The 23,359-nt window shown below is 43.4% G+C and overlaps 1 long non-coding RNA gene across 1 annotated transcript in view; it reads left to right on the top strand.

Annotated features, from left to right (window-relative positions):
• Window positions 1-16: 16 nt before the first annotated feature.
• The window catches only part of LOC122173516 (uncharacterized), a 40,825-nt gene continuing 17,482 nt past the window's right edge, over window positions 17-23,359 (top strand). The window contains exon 1 of the long non-coding RNA XR_010599764.1: window positions 17-2,782. This is a non-coding gene — a long non-coding RNA (uncharacterized LOC122173516). The remainder of the gene's footprint in view (window positions 2,783-23,359) is intronic.

Below are 23,359 nucleotides of genomic sequence, written 5' to 3'. Positions count from 1 at the left end.
CCCATGAAAGGGCCAGGTCTGCCACTGCCATGATGCTGAATTCCTGAGGTGTATAACGTATAACATCAAAGTAAGCAAACATCAAATTGGGGTGAGATGCAGGTAACGTTGGGGTCCTAAAGAAGCAACATTCCTAGAAATGTATTATGTGTTCCCAGTAATCAATTGGCAGCAGTTCCGTTACACAGCAGAGTCAATCTAGTATCTTTCAGCAACACTAAATTGTCTTTAAATATATTTATTAGCTGTAAACCATTGATACATAATGAACAGTGCTACAGAAATCAGTAATGATGATTAATAAGGAATGTTGTCTAAAAGAGTGCAATGCAAAACTGTTGAAGGGAGCATTTGGAGCAAACATTTCTGGCTTCCATCTAAGAGTGTGTGCATTTAAGTCATTAAATACAGAGAGCGGTCATAAAACCTCGCTGAGTAATGTCACACAACAGGAACACACAGCTGGGGTCATTTCCTCCAACAGCTTAATCATTAATTCCCCCAAATCCCAGATTCCTTATGTAATTAAAAACACCATTTAAATGAAACCAGTATTTATTAGACATTGGGCTTTCATCTTCATCAATTGCATTCAGTCTGACTGAGATACAGTACACTGTTTCCCAAAATATAACAGCATCAAATAGATACTCTTCTGGTTATGGATAGGGGTGGACAAACGAGTTAGTTTAAATATAACAATCAACCTCCACCTTTTCCTAACTCCCAAAACAAATATCCTTTCAAAGTTAGAAACTGTTTAGTTAAGAATGCACCTCTTCTGAGAGGCAATAGGAAACTCTGCTGTGACCAAACATCTACACAAACCTTCAATAGGATCCTACTGGACTCCCAGATACTTCCTCAGCTCTCCATTTCTGTGAATCAGTTACTCTGATACATCCCCATGCCTGCCTAGAGAGAGGCTCAAGCCTCTTTGCTGCCCCAAAACTTCACAGCTCTTAACTCTGACCTTTCCTCCAAAGATCATCAGAAATATGGGACATGGGGATCAGTCACAGAGTACAACAGAGCTGGGCTTTTTCATTTAAGCATTCAAACTCTTGCTCTCAAACCAGACTTTCTGGTATTTGAATTTTGGCCAACACTGTGTAAAATAGTGTTTTAATTCAAGGCCCGCAAGATATACATTTGTCTCAGAATCTGTACAGATCATTTAATGAAAGATTCCATAGCGATGTATACATATCAGGGAGCAGAGAGAAGGATACTGTGATACTGACTTGTCTGGGTTTAAATTCTCAAACATGCCATTATAGTATCATATTTTTGCATTCAGCTATATAACAAGTTTAATCTTAGAGTAAGATCTGACTCTCTGCCCATCTCACTTTGTTAGTCAAGATCAGTGTTACATAGGAATTGGCCAAGTGGATCTGATCAGTGAATCTAATCTACTATCTTGTCACTCAAAGCAACTATTAGTAGGTGCTTCAGAGGAAGGTGCAAAAAACCCTGCAATAGGTTGTTATGGGATAGCCTGTCTCCAGGAAATTTTTCCTCCTAATCCTATTAAAGTTACCTCATTAAACCACATCATCACCTGACCCTGCCGCTGGCTAAGTCCCTAATTTCCCTCGTGCTGGGAAGGATGCTGCCGCTATTATAGGGAAAAGAGGTCTTGGGACAGATACCAATGCTCCCCATGGCACTGAGCCCAATGCTGAGGCATGAATAAACTTGTCTGCAAGCTCACTGTTCTGTAGGGGAAGATCACACATTCTTCCAATTCTGCATCTTCCTATTTTCCTACCAATGACAAGTGGTAGAGGACAAAACTGGAGGTCCTCCTGATTTCCCCCACAAAACTAAATGGGCAGCCACATTTCTGTGATCTTTATGCCTGGTCTGAATGCCAAACGTGGCAAGGAGTCACTGATCTTCTCTAACACTACCACTGAGCAGCAGTGGCAACCTTTTCTTGTTGCCAGTCGAGAGGCTTCTCCAATGTGTAGTCCAGAAAGAATGGGGCATCGTCTTCTAGATTATCCTCTTCCAGTGTATTGAAAGAATTTAAGGCTCTCAGGCCAGATTTTTTAAAAGGTATGTAAGCAGCCAGTGAGATTTTCAAAAGCACTAAGGCACTTAATACTATTGCCTTCAATGGGTGTTCGGCACCAAGATGATTTTGAAAATCCCACTAGGTGCCTAAATACCTTTACAAATCTGGCCCCTTATTTAATGAGGATGATCCTAGAAGAAAATATCCCTTAAAGCAGTGGCGTAGCCAGGATCTAAGAGCAGGGAGAGCAAACATAAAAAAGGCACCCCCACCTTGGCTCCTCCTCTGGCCACGCCCCCATGGCTCCTCCTCCGGCCGCACTGCCCCCCCCCCCCTCATTGGCTGCCAGCCGAGCTGTGCGGGCCGCCCTGCTGCGCACCCCCCCACCCCACTCCTCCGGCCGCGGCTGCTGGCCGTGCTGTGCAGGCCGCACTGCTGCAGGGAGCATGGCTTGGGGGGCCGGGGACGGCTCCCCTAGGCGGGGTGGCAGGGGGTTCCATGGCAGGCCGGGTCCAGCAGGGCTCGCTTGCAGAGATGCCGGGGCTTGCCCCGAGCGGGGCTGTTCTCCCGTCCACTGGGCAGGCTGGGAGCCCGGAGCCGAGCCCGCGGTCACGCTCCCTCCCGCTGGCGCCCAGCACCATGGCCGCACGTCCCCCCAAACTTTGCCTCGGGCTGGGCACAGAGGCGCAGCTGGTTCCCAGCCCGCCGCCCGCGCCCTGAGTCCCACGACCCCGCCGCGCCTGGTCCTTTTATTCAGAGGTAAGGAAAACAAGTGACACTGTCCTACTTTTTCCTCAACGGTGTGATCTGACTCAATCAAAACTGAATCCAAGTCCTATTTTCACCCACTGACTCACAACCAACCTATCAAGCTTATCAAAAAAGTAATGTAAAACACTGTCATTCAAACCAATTAAGATCTTCTTGCAGCTCCTGAATCATCTTTTATATAAAGTTCATAGTGAAATGTTTTAAGATTTTAAAAAAAGGTTTTATCTAACCTATCCATCTAAAGCACTAATCCTTCAAACACTTTCACTTTAAGGGAAACATTTTGATAGAGCAGCTGAGGGCAGTAAAGAAGTCTGGTGAACTAAATTGCCTTTAATATTAAGGCTTCTTGATTTCTGACTGAGACAGATGAAGTGCTGTACACTGTCATCTTAATTTAATCCAGTTGTCAGAAAATACTGTATATTCTTATATTATTTTCCTGGGTCCACACACACACAAAAAATCTTAGGTATACAAACAGTTATTTTCAGCTTTCACTTGACTGGGGAGCTCTAGGTCAAATACCTTAAAAGAAACTTTAGTGGTTAAAGAAGGAGATGTGTGTCCATTTGCTTTTACCTAAATGTAGCCACTTTTGATGCTGTTCTTTCATTTTCTTGGTTTCATGTGTTTTATCATTGAACGTACATTGAATGTACAAACATAGTGGGGTGAAATTCTTCTTGCACAAAGCGGAAGTGTAATGTTGGTATGCAGAGTTCATCAAATGCTGAGGAAGAAATACCAAGAGTTTTTGGCACTCAGCACACTCTGGCTAACAAAGTGCAATTCTAGTCTGAAAAAAGTCACTATGTAAAAGTGGCTCATTCTTACTAAACAGCTCTGTTTACTGTGTGTATTCAGAGCTACAGCTGCTGACTTTAAAAGATAGAAATAAGTTTTTCCTGCTATTATCATGGCAGAATCCCCACATATCTGTGGTGAGCTGGATTCTACTCTGGTGCATGGATCATCAACAGAATTGTTTTGAACTCCAAATGCAGGGCCCAACTCTGTCTTCGGTTACTGCTCTTAACAGGTTGGACAGATGTCATAGACCATAATTTGGCTTGCAGAACTTATATTTTTGGTGGTGATGTATGAGAAGTAAAGAACTCAAACTTGATGCAGTGCTTACTAAGCTTGTCTTTCCCTTAAAGCCCTTCACAACTCTTGTCCAGGCTGTTCATCTCTTTTTCTCATTTAAGTCTCAGTACTTTTCTCCATGCACACCAATAACAAATGTCCCAGATTAAGTTTGCAGAATTAGAAGTTAGAAAAGACACCTGTAAGCTAAGCAAATTTGACCTGGAACTCATCCAAGAACACCACATGTTGAACCCCAGATGCCATTATTACAGGAACACTTTTCAGAATAGATTCATGCCTTGAGTGAATTCTTGTCTCCATTGAAGCCAACAGAAAAACGGTCAATTGACTTCAGTGGAGCTAGGATTTCACCCCTTAAATTTTCTAGTTAGGGGTTTTAGCTAACAGAGACCAATAAGAGACACCACTGGATAAACTATCTGGGAGTTTATCTTTATTTTTATACGGATATATTAAAACAGGAGAGTTGTTGTCAATGCAAACAGCACAGATATTTTCTTTATAAATTCTTTGGTACAAGTGCATGCACTGTGCAGTAAAACACAGCCAATTACAGTGTAAAGCATAATGAGATGGCAGGAAGTACTGGTATAAGCATTGTGAAAAAATCCTAAATAAAGCACACTGATAAAGTTACTTTTGTGTTTGGGCTAGTGTTCGCTTATCACACTGAGCATGTAATATAAACAGATGATTCAACACTAGAATACAGTTTACCTACTAGAGTGAAAACTCCATGTGGATGAACAAATCAAATTTGATGATAGCACTTGGTACATCCCAAATCCATTATTGCTGAAAGGCAAAGTATTGTTCATAGAGGATTAACCACTGAGGCTATATAATCTTTCTTAATTAAATTGAGTTTGATTACAATAAATTAACTTTAAGCACAGGGTACTTTAAAGAGCCAAAAGAGAGGAGAATCATATTGGATTTTCTTGAAAGGAACAAAAGGAAGTTTACATGAGTTTGTGCATAAAATAAACTGATAATGAAATAAGAGAGCATTAAAATTCCACTTATTTTTTTTAACACTGTTGTGTTGTTCAAATTCATTTTCCTCCCAATCCCTGTTGCTAAAGCTCCATGCCTTGGTCTTCTCGTGCCTTGATTACTGTAACACTTTAAATTTCTAGTATTTTATCTGTTCTCTTCTCTCCCTCAGTTTATAAAAAATTCCACTTCAGAAAGTTCTCCCTCACTTCCATCACCAGGGCAGCACCCCACACTCTCCTCAAAAACCCCCTGTCTTTTCTCTCATAAAACAAATTCCTCTTCCATCTCTTGAACTCCAGTGGCCATCACCTACAGTCCTCAGCTTAAACCTCTCCAACGCATTATCAGTGATCTACAACCCATTCTGGACAATGATCCCTCGTTTTCACAGACCTTGGGAGGCAGGCCAGTCCTTGCCCACAGACAACCCGCCAACCTTAAGCATATTCTCACCAGCAACCACACACCACACCATAGTAACTTTAACTCAGGAACCAATCCATGCAACAAACTTTGATGCCAACTCTGCCCACATATCTACACCAGCGACACCATCAGAGGACCTAACCAGACCAGCTATAACATGACCGGTTCATTCACTTGCATGTCCACCAATGTTATATGCGCAGGGCCGGTGCTACCATTAAGGCGAACTAGGCGGTTGCCTAGGGCGCCAAGATTTGGGGGCGCCAAAAAGCGGTGCCCCCAATTTTTTTTTACAGCGTTCCTCCCTGAGCGCGCGGTCGCTGCTCCACTTCTCCCGCCTCTCAGGCTTGCAGCGCCAATCAGCTGTTTGGCGCCGCAAACCTGGGAGAAGAATTAGAGCGGGGGCGGCGTGCTCGGGGAGGAGGTGGAGCAGAGGTGAGCTGGGGTGGGGAGGTGCCGCACAGCTCCCCGGGCCAGGGAGGGAGGTGTGGAGCTGCCGCAGGGACAGGTGTCTCGGGGGAGGGAGCTGCTGTAGGGCTCCCCACCCCAGCTCACCTCTGCTACGACCCCTCCCCGAGCATGCCATCGCTGCTCCACTTCTCCTACCTCCCAGGCTTGCGGCACCAATCAACTGTTTGGCACCGCAAGCCTGGGAGGGGAGGAGAATTAGAGCGGGGGCGGTGTGCTCGGGGAGGAGGTGGAGCAGAGGTGAGCTGGGGTGGGGAGCTGCCGCATGGATCCCCGGGGCTGGGGAGCTGCCGTGGGGGGGGGTGCCTCAGGGTGGGTGGGGGGAGCGCCTCAGGGCAGGGGTGGGCGGGGAGCTGCCACAGGGCTGGGGGTGTGTGCAAGGTGGAAGTTTCGCGCCCTAGGCGAAACTTCCTTGCACTGGCCCTGTATATGCGCCATCATGTGCCAGCAATGCCCCTCTGCTATGTACACCGGCCAAACTGGACAGTCCCTACGTAAAAGGATAAATGGACACAAGTCAGATATTAGGAATGGCAATATACAAAAACCTGTAGGCGAACACTTCAACCTCCATGGACACACAATAGCAGATTTAAAGGTAGCCATCCTACAGCAAAAAAACTTCAGGACCAGACTTCAAAGAGAAACTGCTGAGCTTCAGTTCATTTGCAAATTTGACACCATCCGCTCAGGATTAAACAAAGACTGTGAATGGCTAGTCAACTACAAAAGCAGTTTCTCCTCCCTTGGTGTTCAGACCTCAACTGCTAGAAGAGGGCCTCAGCCTCCCTGATTGAACTAACCTTGTTATCTCTAAACTGATTCTTGCCTGCATATTTATACCTGCCTCTGGAAATTTCCATTACATTCCTCTGATGAAGTGGGTATTCACCCACGAAAGCTTATGCTCCAATACATTTGATGGTCTATAAGGTGCCACAGGACTCTCTGTTGCTTTTTACATAAATTTGGTACCACCTGTCACAGTTTAGGGCATCTGCACCTGTAGTCCTCCTCTATGGTCCAGCAAGGGTGCCCCCTGTCCGACTTCCAGCTCCCCAGCCGTTCACTGTCTTTCGTGGAGACACACATCTCTCTCCCTTCTGACCCGGTATTTCCAGATGGAACAGTCCTCTGACTATCCTGTAATATCCCCAGCAAAAGAGAGCCTGCCTAAATAGGCTTCTTTTGGCTTCTCTTCTGAGACGGTTGACAGTGTAATTTCCACAGTCAAGTTACTACATAGTTCTTTCTAATCAAGCGCTGTTTATTATTAAAGTAAAAGCAGTATAGAGAAAAATGTATTAAAACAATAAAAGAACCAACAGACATGCTAATAAGCTAACCAGAAATCACCTCAACTCCAGCATGGGCTCTGACAGGGGAGCAGTCATCAAAATGCCACTCTGGGACTTTCCTGTGGTTTCAAGTTCATAACATTCTCTAATCAGAACAAGAACTCTCATGACTGTGAGTCACTCATTTATCCAGTTTGGGCCTTTGAAGAGACCATGAATAGGTAATCAACCAATGTTTTTCTGCTCAAGGTGGAGCTTCAGAAGGATGGATTAGGAGGTGGGTCATTTGCATTTCCCTTCACTCCACGTTTCCTAAGAAATCCACTTCACAAGTATTGTCCCAATAAATCCTTTGAAGTTTCTAATATTTCCCAGAGATAGCATTAATCCCGTTTTCCTCCTAACAAAATTTTATTCAGTCTCACAATAGTATATAAACGTTGTGAATTTTAATATAATGAGCTCCTAAAATACTTAATCCAGTAAGGTTTACTTAACTCCATAAGGTTTGCCAGGATATTGCAAGGTATTATCCAATCTGTCACACCATTCCCTCCAGTGATCTCTTTCCCTTTTCTATATGAGCAGTTTCTCAATGGACTTGGCACATCCTCTTTCACTGTGGCCAAACAAGTGAAACTAGGGAATGGACAATCTACAGTATTTCCTGACCACTTGAATTCTGGCCAGTTTCTGTATGGACGCTGTGACAAAGTGGGAATGTTCTTAATGTTTTCTCTGAATATTATGTGTGTGCCTCAGTTTCCCCTATGCATTTCTTAAGTACCTAGGTGGTGGGATAAGGGTGTGTGATTGTTGCAGGGTCCGAGAGGGCAGGTGTGCTTTTGTCTGCACAGAGAATGGCCGACACCCTGTCTCTTGGCAACTGATGGCTTGGGCCCTTCCCCTGCAAGGTGCCAACTGAAGGTGTTGGAGAACTAAGAGATCAGGTGGCCTCCTTGCCCAGGAAAGAGAGAGAGGCCAGAGGAGGGGCTGGAGGGAGTTTCAGTTTGGAGCTTGCTGGGGAGATGGTCGGAGCCCAGAACCTGGGTCTGGGCTCCCCACACCCCAATATGGACCTGACTGAGGGGTTCTGTTTTCTGTACCTACAAGCTCTGTTTTAAACTGTGTTCCTGTCATCTAATAAACCTTCTGTTTTACTGGCTGGCTGAGAGTCACGGGAATTGCAGGAAGTGGGGGGTGCAAGGCCCTGACTCCCACATACTCCGTGACAGATGCATCATCTGCATTGCATCTCATGTGTAAGTACTGTGATTTTTGTTCTTCCAGATGAGCCCAACTTTGGCCAGAAGGGTAGCCCTCAGTGACTAGACTGTCAGATTAGGTCTTGTAATTAGTACTGAGTATACTATACCTCTTCATTATTAATGTTTATTCCATTAACAGAATATTGAAGTGATCCCACTCTCCATCACTGAGTCTGACTTCACTAACATCTCAGCACCATTTTCTAAGCTGTACTTGTCATTGAAAAACTGCTGCTATGAAATATTGGTAAGGTTATATCAATGTAACCCTGGGAGCCTTTCAGTACCAACTTGCAGAGAGAACACTGTACCATAACTCACATCAGGTTTGACACATTCATTGCCTCAACACATTGTTGTCATAATCTGCATCTAAAAAGTTCTATGTAAAATATAATATGCAAACTAGTAACTAGCTGGTCCCAAAAATTATTGCATATATATAGGGGTGGGGTGCAAAGAATTATAAATGTTTGCTGAAATATGTTCTTAAAATGTGTTTTGCAGGCTGCGCATAAATGCCCAGCCTGCCCTAGACAAATGAACTTGGTATTCACCTGTCTGAGAAGCTTCATAGCAGAGGACAATGAAAAGTATATTTACACATAAGGTAAACAAAGCCATAGAACTGGGAAGTGGGGGAGATGACTGCATAATGATCACAATGGCGATCAAGATTCTGTACGTCCAGGAAGCCTTCCTGGCTCTTCAAACAGAGACAATGGGGTAATATGAGGGGGGCAAAGAGACATTTGAGTCATCCATCACCTAAGGGATGAAGGGGAGTTCATGAAAAGGGGACCCTCTTGGCCTAGGAGGCAAGAGGACCTGGAAACTGACTACAGGTGAGAACCCTGCTTAGACAAAGATTGTAACTTGTGAAATTAAATTTTAGTCATTAGAAAGCAGGTTTTGTTTTATTTGTAACAACCCATCTCTCTTATTCTTGCTTAGTATCATTTAAATCTCTGTTAATAAACGTATTCATTAAAAAAACATCCCAGTGCTATATAGGAAACTGGAGAGTGAGTCCCCAGCTAACCTCACAGGCTGGTGTGAATGCTATCTCTTTGGAGACAGCAAACTTAACAATGAGAGCGAGAGACTGGACACTGCAGAGAGACTCTCAGGGCAACCGGGAGTTCCCTGGTTCTTACCTGCAAGGCAGGGTTTGGACTGGCAGAGTCCTGTAGTATTTACTGGCAAGGCAGACCACTGGAAGCTGAGACATGCCACATACTGGCTCACAGCTCTGGGTGCCCCAAGAGAAGCATCACAAATGAGCAGCAACGTCTTTGCTGTCATCAACCACTGGGCTGAGCGTGGCTGAAGTTGCACTACAATAGCCTTAAAATAAATGGTTGTTTTTTTATCAGCTAATGGAAGGTTTTAGAGAAATCCACAGAAAGAACATGTCACAGAAATAAATTTGAGTCAATCAGCCACATTCAGCTTTCAGTTACAAGTCTGAGCCTGGAGTAATTGACTACAGTATGGGACACTGAAATTAATGGGAGTTGTAGACACTCAGTACTTGTGCTGTGCAAGATTTTTTTTCAACTAACTTCTTTTGGCACAAAACAGATTTAGCTAAATTGAAATGTTGTGTGAATTCATGTCAAATTTTGCCAAATTGTTTTGGTTAAAAACCAAAACAACCAAACAAGCACACACAAAAATAAACTAAAACCAAATATTGAAAAAAAAAAACAAATTGTTTTGTTTCAACATTGTCAAAATGAAATGTTTCTGTTTTTGATTCAAAATGGCTTTTTGTTTTGAAATTTCCTTTATTTTAAAAAACTAAGATTAAAGAAATGCTTGAAATCAAAATTAAACATTTGGTTTTCGGTAGAGCTAAGTGTTTCATTTGACCCCATTTAATTTTTTTTTTAAACTTTCTGATTCACTAAAAATGTAAAAAAAAAAATTCATTTCCAGTTCAACCAAAAATGATATATTATATATATAAAATTGTCCATGTACCAAAAAAAAATCTGTTATTTGCCCCACTCAGCAAGCTATAAAATTGGGAAACGTAGGTTTTGATACTGCAAGGTACTTAAGTACAGTAACTCCTCACTTAACGTCCTGCCGTTTAATGTTGTTTCGAAGTTACGTCGCTGCTCCATTAGGGAACATGCTCATTTAAAGTTGTGCAATGATCCCTTATAACGTCGTTTGGCTGCCTGCTCTGTCCACTGCTTGTAGGATTCTGTGGAAGAGCAGTGACTTTACAAGGGAGCATTGCACAAGTTCCTCTTCTCCGCCTCCTCCCCCTCCCTCCCAGCGCTTTCCCCGCCACCAAACTATTTGGTGGCGCTTAGGACTTTCTGGGAGAGAGAGAGGGAGGGAGCGGGAAAGCACCACGTCTCCGCTCCTCTACCCTCCCTCTCAGAAAGTCCTAAGCACCGCCAAACTGCTGTTTGGTGGCAGGGAAGCGCTGGGAGGGAGGGGTAGGAGTGGGGATGCGGCATGCTCCGGAGAGGAGGTGGCGTGGGGGTGGGAAGAGGTGGGCCTGGATTGGAGCAGGGACGGGAAGAGGGGGGGCTGGAGCATCCCCGGGCAAAGTCGGCGCCTGTTCTTCTGGAAGGAAGCTGCTGCTGCTGCTGCGCAAGGTGCTTCCTAGTGTCCTTGCCTGCCTCATTGTCTGCAGCGGGCTGTGCCTGTGTGGGGTAAGCCAGGGGCACCTCCCAACCAACCACAGTACTGTACAGAGTATAATGCCTTTTGTCTGCCCCCCAAAAATTTCTTTGAACCTAACCCCCGCATTTACATTAAAACTTATGGGAACATTGGATTCGTTTAACATCGTTTCACTTAAAGTTGCATTTTTCAGGAACATAACTACAACGTTAAGTGAGGAGTTACTGTACATCCATACTCTGAATCAGCGTGTAGTCCCACTGAAGTTAATGAGAATACCCACATGTGTAAGTATTTTGCTGAATCAGGGCTTTAAGGTGATCCAATATGGAGTAGGTGCCTCACTTTTGGCACACAAGTTGAAATATTTTTGCCACAGTAACATATTGAGGTCCTTTCAATCGAGCACAGATATAATGGTGTTAAAAAAAACATTTAAAAAAAACCACACCATGACTAAGCAGGAATTAGATGGCACCATGGCTTTGCCCTTTCCAGTAACGTCACTGCAGTACTTATAAGTAAAGGATGCTCATAAGATAAATTTACTATTTTCCACAATGTATACTGAGCTTGCAAAATCACTGGGCAAACTCCCTGATGCAACATTATCAGGAAGAATTCCCTTACCGAGCAAGCTAGACAATCAATGCACTTCCTTAGCCTATCAAAAATACAGTAGGTTTCAAGTGACTATTGAAGAAAAGTGGTAGAAAGAAACATCTGGCCCAAGGTACTTATTCTGTAATATGTTAACAGGGGAAATCACATTAACAGGGTAAATTCTTATTAAGTACCTGTGGTCATATGACCCATTAAGGAGTATAATATCAATACTCCTGTTTAACTTGCTGTTAAACACTGTGTTTCTGTGCTACCATAAAGTATAGGTCTTTGGTGCAGCTTTACATTTGAAAGTGTTTTTGAGATAAAAAGCTAATGGACACTGTTTAAATGTAAGAGCATTTGCTATTAGCACTATCTACCTACCTCATATTGGTGTGAGGATTGTTGATGTTGGTGAAATGGTTTGTTCCTTAGATGAAATGTGATGTATAAATGCAATCATTCTTATTAAACCATAAGCAAACTGGTGTGTCAGAGTAAAAGTAATTATGACACACTTCAAGGTATCTCATAACACATTTGCAAAATACAGTTCCCCATGTTAATGCAGGGTAATTAACTCAACAAAAGGCAATAGAGCCAACTTATAGAACAATCTAAAATCATTTATTTTGTACAGGTACTTTAGGAAGAGATTTGTTGTACAAGTTGCTTATTGACTGGCTATAGTACGCTCCTGGCAATCAGAGAGAATATTAATCAAGTATATTGTATTGAGTCAGAAAATCCCCTTCTCTGAGGAGGAATTCTCCATGAAGATCATCTCACTGAGACACCCCCATTATCTTACTTGGGGGATGCTCTCCCTCTTCCTATGAAAATAGTTATGGGGGCTCCAGAGATTCACGGGAGGCCAGGACCACCTCCATTGGAACTGTACTGCCAGGGACTCATTGCACATGGATGTTGCAGGTCCCGCATGGACATTGATACTGATAAAACCCTTACCTGTAATATCTTTTTTCCAGGGAATTTCCATGGTGCTAAAGAGGGGGAAAGATGTGTCCTGACCCACCTGGTCTCTAACTCCTCCCCTATCATGGACTCTAGACCCATAGAGAGGACTCCAGAGAAAGGGAGAACAGTGACATAGAAATGGACAATTCCCCTTCTGCATGAAAATGAAGAGATCTAAGCAGAGAGGGTTCTCTATGCACACTTCAGGTAGGGATGATCCTGGTCACTCAGAGAAGAGAGGCTCCAGTGTCATACATAGGAAACCAATGTTTCAAGGAAAATCATCCTTTTGCACCAAATTATTAGCATTTCAAAGTTAGTTGCCATTGGAAATACATATCCACTCTGACATATTTCCCAAGGGGATCTATTCAGATGGGTCACTCAAAGAATGTGTTGATCCATCAAACAATGTCAGAAGGTAGTTTCACTTTTCAAGACTTAAATACCACCATATTGGCTGCCTTTGTTACCCTCGGGAACCATAGAAATACTCATTAAGAAATAAAGATTGTTTCCAACAGCAAAAAATCACAGGGTAAGGTGTAATAAACAATTCTAATGCCAATCTTAACAGCCAGTTCTTTCTCACACACATACCTGACCCATCAAACAGAAACAGATCCAATGACCAGCACCTAAACAACCTTAACTCTGCCCCTGTAGCAGAATAACTACAAAGTGTAAATGAATCCTATCCCTTCATCATAACGCTCTCCCAGAACTACACAGAAAAACACTACTATTTTACTCTCATTCATTGACTTCAAGGGGCCTTGAATTAAGCATTGTTTCCAATAGAAATTCATTTTTAGTTTCAGACCTTTGTACCTTCAAGGGACTAGTCACAGGCTGCTAATTGTTCTTTACATTTTCTTCATTCATCTAGTTCAAAATAACCAGGCAAGCACACTATTATAGTTGAATGTGTTCCTTAGTATTGATTTAAAAAAAATTATTGTTGGGACTGTTCACAATGACAGATCTTGTGAGCCTGTTTTATTTTTTTAAAAGAAATGACGTCTGATTGCTAAGCCCTGCAGTCTAAAAGGTAAGAGCCAGGAAGGGCCAGACCACCGGAAATGCTCACTAAGTAACCAGAGGAACTGCTCACGTGAGCAAAGTGAGCAGAATTTTGTCCTTCTATTTCCAATGTCAAGTATCAGAGGGATAGACGTTTTAGTCTGGATCTGTAAAAGCAGCAAAGAGTCCTGTGGCACCTTATAGACTAACAGACGTATTGGAGCATAAGCTTTCGTGGGTGAATACCCACTTCGTCGGATGCATGTCAAAGAGTCTATAAGGTGCCACTGGACTCTTTGCTGCTATTTCCAATGTAAATTTCTTAATTACAGTTGACATTTCTGAACTTGCCACTGTTCAAAAAGTGCTGTAGTTTGAGACTCTGCCACGTCTGGCTAACGTCACGAGTGGTACCGCTTTATCCTTGTAAGCGGGAATCAAAAATTGCAATCTAATTTAAACTCTATTTCAAATACACTTCTGGATTTATTCATGCTGAGATGCAATTTTTTTTTTTTGACCTTTCAGATGGCTGAGCTGAGTAACATGGTCATTTTTTCTTTTGCGATTCAGAAAAGCTGAATAGAGAATATGTGATAGACAACCAATAATGAAAGGTTTCAGAGTAGCAGCCGTGTTAGTCTGTATCCGCAAAAAGAAGAACAGGAGGACTTGTGGCACCTTAGAGACTAACAAATTTATTAGAGCATAAGCTTTCGTGGACTACAGCCCACTTCTTCGGATGCATATAGAATGGAACATATATTGAGGAGATATATATACACACATACAGAGAGCATAAATAGGTGGGAGTTGTCTTACCACCTCTGAGAGGCCAATTAATTAAGAGAAAAAAAACTTTTGAAGTGATAATCAAGCTAGCCGAGTACAGACAGACAGTTAGATAACAAGTGTGAGAGATTCAATGTTTGTAATGGCTCAACCATTCCCAGTCCTTATTTAAACCGGAGTTGATTGTGTCTAGTTTGCATATCAATTCTAGCTCAGCAGTTTCTCGTTGGAGTCTGTTTTTGAAGTTTTTCTGTTGTAATATAGCCACCCGCAGGTCTGTCACTGAATGACCAGACAGGTTAAAGTGTTCTCCCACTGGTTTTTGAGTATTTTGATTCCTGATGTCAGATTTGTGTCCATTAATTCTTTTGCGTAGAGACTGTCCGGTTTGGCCAATGTACATGGCAGAGGGGCATTGCTGGCACATGATGGCATATATCACATTGGTAGATGTGCAGGTGAACGAGCCCCTGATGGTATGGCTGATGTGATTAGGTCCTATGATGATGTCACTGGAATAGATATGTGGACAGAGTTGACATCGGGGTTTGTTACAAGGATAGGTTCCTGGGTTAGTGGTTTTGTTCAGTGATGTGTGGTTGCTGGTGAGTATTTGCTTTAGGTTGGGGGGTTGTCTGTAAGCGAGGACAGGTCTGTCTCCCAAGATCTGTGAGAGTAAAGGATCATCTTTCAGGATAGGTTGTAGATCTCTGATGATGCGCTGGAGAGGTTTTAGTTGGGGGCTGAAGGTGACAGCTAGTGGTGTTCTGTTATTTTCTTTGTTGGGCCTGTCTTGTAGGAGGTGACTTCTGGGTACTCGTCTGGCTCTGTCAATCTGTTTTTTCACTTCAGCAGGTGGGTATTGTAGTTTTAAGAATGCTTGATAGAGATCTTGTAGGTGCTTGTCTCTATCCGAGGGATTGGAGCAAATGCGGTTATATCTTAGAGCTTGGCTGTAGACAATGGATCGTGTGGTGTGTCCTGGATGGAAGCTGGAGGCATGTAGGTAAGTGTAGCGGTCAGTAGGTTTCCGGTATAGGGTGGTATTTATGTGACCATCGCTTATTAGCACAGTAGTGTCCAGGAAATGGACCGCTTGTGTGGATTGATCTAGGCTGAGGTTGATGGTGGGATGGAAATTATTGAAATCATGGTGAAATTCCTCAAGGGCTTCTTTTCCATGGGTCCAGATGATGAAGATGTCATCAATGTAGCGCAAGTAGAGTAGGGGCGTTAGGGGACGAGAGCTAAGGAAGCGTTGTTCTAAGTCAGCCATAAAAATGTTGGCATATTGTGGGGCCATGCGGGTACCCATAGCAGTGCCGCTGACTTGAAGGTATATATTGTCCCCAAATGTGAAATAGTTGTGGGTGAGGACAAAATCACAAAGTTCAGCCACCAGGTTAGCTGTGACATTATCAGGGATACTGTTCCTGATAGCTTGTAGTCCATCTTTGTGTGGAATATTGGTGTAGAGGGCTTCTACGTCCATAGTGGCCAGGATGGTGTTTTCTGGAAGATCACCGATGGATTGTAGTTTCCTCAGGAAGTCAGTGGTGTCTCGAAGATAGCTGGGAGTGCTGGTAGCGTAGGGTCTGAGGAGAGAGTCTACATAACCAGACAAGCCTGATGTTAGGGTGTCAATGCCTGAGATGATGGGGCGTCCAGGATATCCAGGTTTATGGATCTTGGGTAGCAAATAGAATACCCCTGGTCGGGGTTCTAGGCATGTGTCTGTACAGATTTGTTCCTGTGCTTTGTCAGGGAGTTTTTTTAGCAGATGGTGTAGTTTCTTTAGGTAATCCTCAGTGGGATCAGAGGATAATGGCCTGTAGAATGTGGTGTTAGAGAGCTGTCTAGCAGCCTCCTGGTCATATTCCAATTTATTCATGATGACGACAGCACCTCCTTTGTCAGCCTTTTTGATTATGATGTCAGGGTTGTTTCTGAGGCTGTAGATGGCGTTGTGTTCTGCATGGCTGAGGTTATGTGGCAAGTGATGTTGCTTTTCCACAATTTCAGCCTTTGCACGTCGACGGAAGCACTCTATGTAGAAATCCAGTCTGTTGTTTCGACCGTCCGGAGGAGTCCACGCAGAATCCTTTTTTTTGGAGTGCTGGTAGGGAGGATTCTGTGGGTTAGTATGCTGTTCAGAGGTATGTTGGAAATATTCTTTGAGTCGGAGACGTCGAAAGTAGGATTCTAGGTCACCGCAGAACTGTATCATATTCATGGGTCTGGAGGGACAAAAGGAGAGGCCCCGAGATAGGACAGACTCTTCTGCTGGGCTAAGAGTATAGCTGGAAAGATTAACAATATTGCTGGGTGGGTTAAGGGAACTACTGTTGTGGCTGCTTGTGGCATGTAGCAGTTTAGATAGTTTAGTGTCCTTTTTCCTTTGTAGAGAGGCAAAGTTTGTCTTGTAAATGGCTTGTCTAGTTTTTGTAAAGTCTATCCATGAGGAAGTTTGTGTGGAAGGTTGGTTTCTTATGAGAGTATCCAGTTCTGAGAGCTCATTCTTAATCTTTCCCTGTTTGCTGTATAGGATGCTGATCAGGTGATTTCGCAGTTTCTTTGAGAGTGTGTGACACAGTCTCTCAGCATAGTCTGTGTGATATGTAGATTGTAATGGATTTTTTACTTTTAGTCCTTTTGGTATGATGTCCATCTGCTTGCATTTGGAAAGGAAGATGATGTCTGTCTGTATCTGTACGAGTTTTTTCATGAGGTTGATGGATTTCCACTCCATACGGCTAAATGCAGTGCCTTGCATAATGAAAGGTTTCAGAGTAGCAGCCGTGTTAGTCTGTATCCGCAAAAAGAAGAACAGGAGGACTTGTGGCACCTTAGAGACTAACAAATTTATTAGAGCATAAGCTTTCGTGGACTACAGCCCACTTCTTCGGATGCATATAGAATGGAACATATATTGAGGAGATATATATACACACATACAGAGAGCATAAATAGGTGGGAGTTGTCTTACCACCTCTGAGAGGCCAATTAATTAAGAGAAAAAAAACTTTTGAAGTGATAATCAAGCTAGCCGAGTACAGACAGACAGTTAGATAACAAGTGTGAGAGATTCAATGTTTGTAATGGCTCAACCATTCCCAGTCCTTATTTAAACCGGAGTTGATTGTGTCTAGTTTGCATATCAATTCTAGCTCAGCAGTTTCTCGTTGGAGTCTGTTTTTGAAGTTTTTCTGTTGTAATATAGCCACCCGCAGGTCTGTCACTGAATGACCAGACAGGTTAAAGTGTTCTCCCACTGGTTTTTGAGTATTTTGATTCCTGATGTCAGATTTGTGTCCATTAATTCTTTTGCGTAGAGACTGTCCGGTTTGGCCAATGTACATGGCAGAGGGGCATTGCTGGCACATGATGGCATATATCACATTGGTAGATGTGCAGGTGAACGAGCCCCTGATGGTATGGCTGATGTGATTAGGTCCTATGATGATGTCACTGGAATAGATATGTGGACAGAGTTGACATCGGGGTTTGTTACAAGGATAGGTTCCTGGGTTAGTGGTTTTGTTCAGTGATGTGTGGTTGCTGGTGAGTATTTGCTTTAGGTTGGGGAAACCACTAACCCAGGAACCTATCCTTGTAACAAACCCCGATGTCAACTCTGTCCACATATCTATTCCAGTGACATCATCATAGGACCTAATCACATCAGCCATACCATCAGGGGCTCGTTCACCTGCACATCTACCAATGTGATATATGCCATCATGTGCCAGCAATGCCCCTCTGCCATGTACATTGGCCAAACCGGACAGTCTCTACGCAAAAGAATTAATGGACACAAATCTGACATCAGGAATCAAAATACTCAAAAACCAGTGGGAGAACACTTTAACCTGTCTGGTCATTCAGTGACAGACCTGCGGGTGGCTATATTACAACAGAAAAACTTCAAAAACAGACTCCAACGAGAAACTGCTGAGCTAGAATTGATATGCAAACTAGACACAATCAACTCCGGTTTAAATAAGGACTGGGAATGGTTGAGCCATTACAAACATTGAATCTCTCACACTTGTTATCTAACTGTCTGTCTGTACTCGGCTAGCTTGATTATCACTTCAAAAGTTTTTTTTCTCTTAATTAATTGGCCTCTCAGAGGTGGTAAGACAACTCCCACCTATTTATGCTCTCTGTATGTGTGTATATATATCTCCTCAATATATGTTCCATTCTATATGCATCCGAAGAAGTGGGCTGTAGTCCACGAAAGCTTATGCTCTAATAAATTTGTTAGTCTCTAAGGTGCCACAAGTCCTCCTGTTCTTCTTTTTGCGGATACAGACTAACACGGCTGCTACTCTGAAACCTTTCATTATGCAAGGCACTGCATTTAGCCGTATGGAGTGGAAATCCATCAACCTCATGAAAAAACTCGTACAGATACAGACAGACATCATCTTCCTTTCCAAATGCAAGCAGATGGACATCATACCAAAAGGACTAAAAGTAAAAAATCCATTACAATCTACATATCACACAGACTATGCTGAGAGACTGTGTCACACACTCTCAAAGAAACTGCGAAATCACCTGATCAGCATCCTATACAGCAAACAGGGAAAGATTAAGAATGAGCTCTCAGAACTGGATACTCTCATAAGAAACCAACCTTCCACACAAACTTCCTCATGGATAGACTTTACAAAAACTAGACAAGCCATTTACAAGACAAACTTTGCCTCTCTACAAAGGAAAAAGGACACTAAACTATCTAAACTGCTACATGCCACAAGCAGCCACAACAGTAGTTCCCTTAACCCACCCAGCAATATTGTTAATCTTTCCAGCTATACTCTTAGCCCAGCAGAAGAGTCTGTCCTATCTCGGGGCCTCTCCTTTTGTCCCTCCAGACCCATGAATATGATACAGTTCTGCGGTGACCTAGAATCCTACTTTCGACGTCTCCGACTCAAAGAATATTTCCAACATACCTCTGAACAGCATACTAACCCACAGAATCCTCCCTACCAGCACTCCAAAAAAAAAGGATTCTGCGTGGACTCCTCCGGACGGTCGAAACAACAGACTGGATTTCTACATAGAGTGCTTCCGTCGACGTGCAAAGGCTGAAATTGTGGAAAAGCAACATCACTTGCCACATAACCTCAGCCATGCAGAACACAACGCCATCTACAGCCTCAGAAACAACCCTGACATCATAATCAAAAAGGCTGACAAAGGAGGTGCTGTCGTCATCATGAATAAATTGGAATATGACCAGGAGGCTGCTAGACAGCTCTCTAACACCACATTCTACAGGCCATTATCCTCTGATCCCACTGAGGATTACCTAAAGAAACTACACCATCTGCTAAAAAAACTCCCTGACAAAGCACAGGAACAAATCTGTACAGACACATGCCTAGAACCCCGACCAGGGGTATTCTATTTGCTACCCAAGATCCATAAACCTGGATATCCTGGACGCCCCATCATCTCAGGCATTGACACCCTAACATCAGGCTTGTCTGGTTATGTAGACTCTCTCCTCAGACCCTACGCTACCAGCACTCCCAGCTATCTTCGAGACACCACTGACTTCCTGAGGAAACTACAATCCATCGGTGATCTTCCAGAAAACACCATCCTGGCCACTATGGACGTAGAAGCCCTCTACACCAATATTCCACACAAAGATGGACTACAAGCTATCAGGAACAGTATCCCTGATAATGTCACAGCTAACCTGGTGGCTGAACTTTGTGATTTTGTCCTCACCCACAACTATTTCACATTTGGGGACAATATATACCTTCAAGTCAGCGGCACTGCTATGGGTACCCGCATGGCCCCACAATATGCCAACATTTTTATGGCTGACTTAGAACAACGCTTCCTTAGCTCTCGTCCCCTAACGCCCCTACTCTACTTGCGCTACATTGATGACATCTTCATCATCTGGACCCATGGAAAAGAAGCCCTTGAGGAATTTCACCATGATTTCAATAATTTCCATCCCACCATCAACCTCAGCCTAGATCAATCCACACAAGCGGTCCATTTCCTGGACACTACTGTGCTAATAAGCGATGGTCACATAAATACCACCCTATACCGGAAACCTACTGACCGCTACACTTACCTACATGCCTCCAGCTTCCATCCAGGACACACCACACGATCCATTGTCTACAGCCAAGCTCTAAGATATAACCGCATTTGCTCCAATCCCTCGGATAGAGACAAGCACCTACAAGATCTCTATCAAGCATTCTTAAAACTACAATACCCACCTGCTGAAGTGAAAAAACAGATTGACAGAGCCAGACGAGTACCCAGAAGTCACCTCCTACAAGACAGGCCCAACAAAGAAAATAACAGAACACCACTAGCTGTCACCTTCAGCCCCCAACTAAAACCTCTCCAGCGCATCATCAGAGATCTACAACCTATCCTGAAAGATGATCCTTTACTCTCACAGATCTTGGGAGACAGACCTGTCCTCGCTTACAGACAACCCCCCAACCTAAAGCAAATACTCACCAGCAACCACACATCACTGAACAAAACCACTAACCCAGGAACCTATCCTTGTAACAAACCCCGATGTCAACTCTGTCCACATATCTATTCCAGTGACATCATCATAGGACCTAATCACATCAGCCATACCATCAGGGGCTCGTTCACCTGCACATCTACCAATGTGATATATGCCATCATGTGCCAGCAATGCCCCTCTGCCATGTACATTGGCCAAACCGGACAGTCTCTACGCAAAAGAATTAATGGACACAAATCTGACATCAGGAATCAAAATACTCAAAAACCAGTGGGAGAACACTTTAACCTGTCTGGTCATTCAGTGACAGACCTGCGGGTGGCTATATTACAACAGAAAAACTTCAAAAACAGACTCCAACGAGAAACTGCTGAGCTAGAATTGATATGCAAACTAGACACAATCAACTCCGGTTTAAATAAGGACTGGGAATGGTTGAGCCATTACAAACATTGAATCTCTCACACTTGTTATCTAACTGTCTGTCTGTACTCGGCTAGCTTGATTATCACTTCAAAAGTTTTTTTTCTCTTAATTAATTGGCCTCTCAGAGGTGGTAAGACAACTCCCACCTATTTATGCTCTCTGTATGTGTGTATATATATCTCCTCAATATATGTTCCATTCTATATGCATCCGAAGAAGTGGGCTGTAGTCCACGAAAGCTTATGCTCTAATAAATTTGTTAGTCTCTAAGGTGCCACAAGTCCTCCTGTTCTTCTTACAACCAATAATGTGTGTTGTATTTACAGATAAAACAATTAAGACAAAGGTGAATCTCTGGGAACTGCAGTTTATTCTTTGGAGTGGGGGAAATCCAGCCCTGTATGGAACAATGTGGCAGTTATCCTGCTCCCTGGCTGTCCCCTACAGGTGATTAATTTTTCCATAACTACTGTATGTTTAAAATGGTGAGTAGGGGCATTAGGCTTGAAAGCCTTGGTCAAGCTGGCTCAGCAGGCATAGAAAATAAGCTGCATCCTGCCTAAGCAGGATCACCATGGGCCAGATCCTCAGCTGGTGTAAATCAGCATCATTCAATAGTGCTATTCTGATTTACACCAGCTGTAAATCTGGCCTTATGCATTCAAATCTCTACCATCCCCGGCACTCTCTGCTATTGCCTAAAATGGGACCATACATAAGGAGCATACTTTATATGCTATGTGTTCTAGTTATATACTACAGTAATCAGAGCACGACAATTGCATGGCCAATAGCTTAAATATCAATATGGACTTGTGGCAGGGTGCTGCTGCAAACACCTAATCAGCCCCAATCAAAGGGGGTAGATTTGGGCTGGTTGAAAAGCCTATTGTCTGCCTGGGGATTGGCAACACCTACCACCCTGATAGTCCAGGAGCTACAAAGGCTGGGAAGGAGCCAGAAAGGGAGGGGGGTCGATCAGAGAGGGAGGTGGAAGCCCTCTAGCTGGTTAATAACCCAGCCTCCAGTAGGCAAGAAACCTGTAAGGCTTGTATATAGTTGGACACTGGTGGTGGGAAAATGCTTAAAGAATAAAAGACACGGGTGTTGCACAGAGCTGAAGTCTCCCTGGACTTATTTGGGAGGGCAACTGGGCCTGGAAGAAGAGGGACCGACCGTGCACCCCATGACAGGACTGTATTTGATTAAAAAAACCTGTATGGCTTCTGCACAATCTCTGCAGATAAATCAATATTTAAGAGCTAGCAAAGCCTTGTGCGGCTGCCACAGTGGAGAGACTAGATGGATATTTTATTGAATCCAGCACTATGTAATTGCAGAGTAATGCATGTGGTTCATGCCCGATAAAATAAAGCCCTGGCTGAATGGACTGTAGTGCATTATCAGTGCTGGCAACTTCCATACAAAAGCATCTAAGCGTGTGTGTCTGATATGGATAAAGTAGCCGTACACCGGATTGTATTTGAACTCCAGAAAGAGAGTCAGGATTTTGAGATACAAGAAGCAGCTGGTATTGGGAAAGGTGTTTATCCAGTCAAGTTCCAGGGCTTTTGCATGAGGTTTTCTCAACATTAGACAAGTAAATGATGAGTAAAGGCTCAATTCTATAAACTTCTTCAGCCCATCAAAAGACTGGGCCCTAATAGACTAGCCTCATCCAGCCACCACGGAGGTCAGTGCAAGCCTTTCAGTTCATTTAAGGTCTGATCTAACTCCTATTAAATCAGCACATAACTAAAATTATATCATGTTAGGCCTGATTGTGCTCCCACTACGGTCAGTGGCCAGACTCCCAGTGGTGGTGGTTGTGGTTTATTTGTGTTACAGTAGCATGTAACACTCCCAAACCAAATTGGGATCCCATTTTGCTGTGCAATAGAGAAACGTATCAAACAATTCTTGCCACGAAGAGCTTACAGTCTAAATAGACAAGAACATAACGGCCACACAGTGTCAGAGCAAA

Source organism: Chrysemys picta, chromosome 3 (genome assembly GCF_011386835.1).
Source record: "Chrysemys picta bellii isolate R12L10 chromosome 3, ASM1138683v2, whole genome shotgun sequence".
NCBI lineage: Eukaryota > Metazoa > Chordata > Testudines > Emydidae > Chrysemys > Chrysemys picta.
This window is presented reverse-complemented; position numbering and strand designations above follow the sequence as displayed.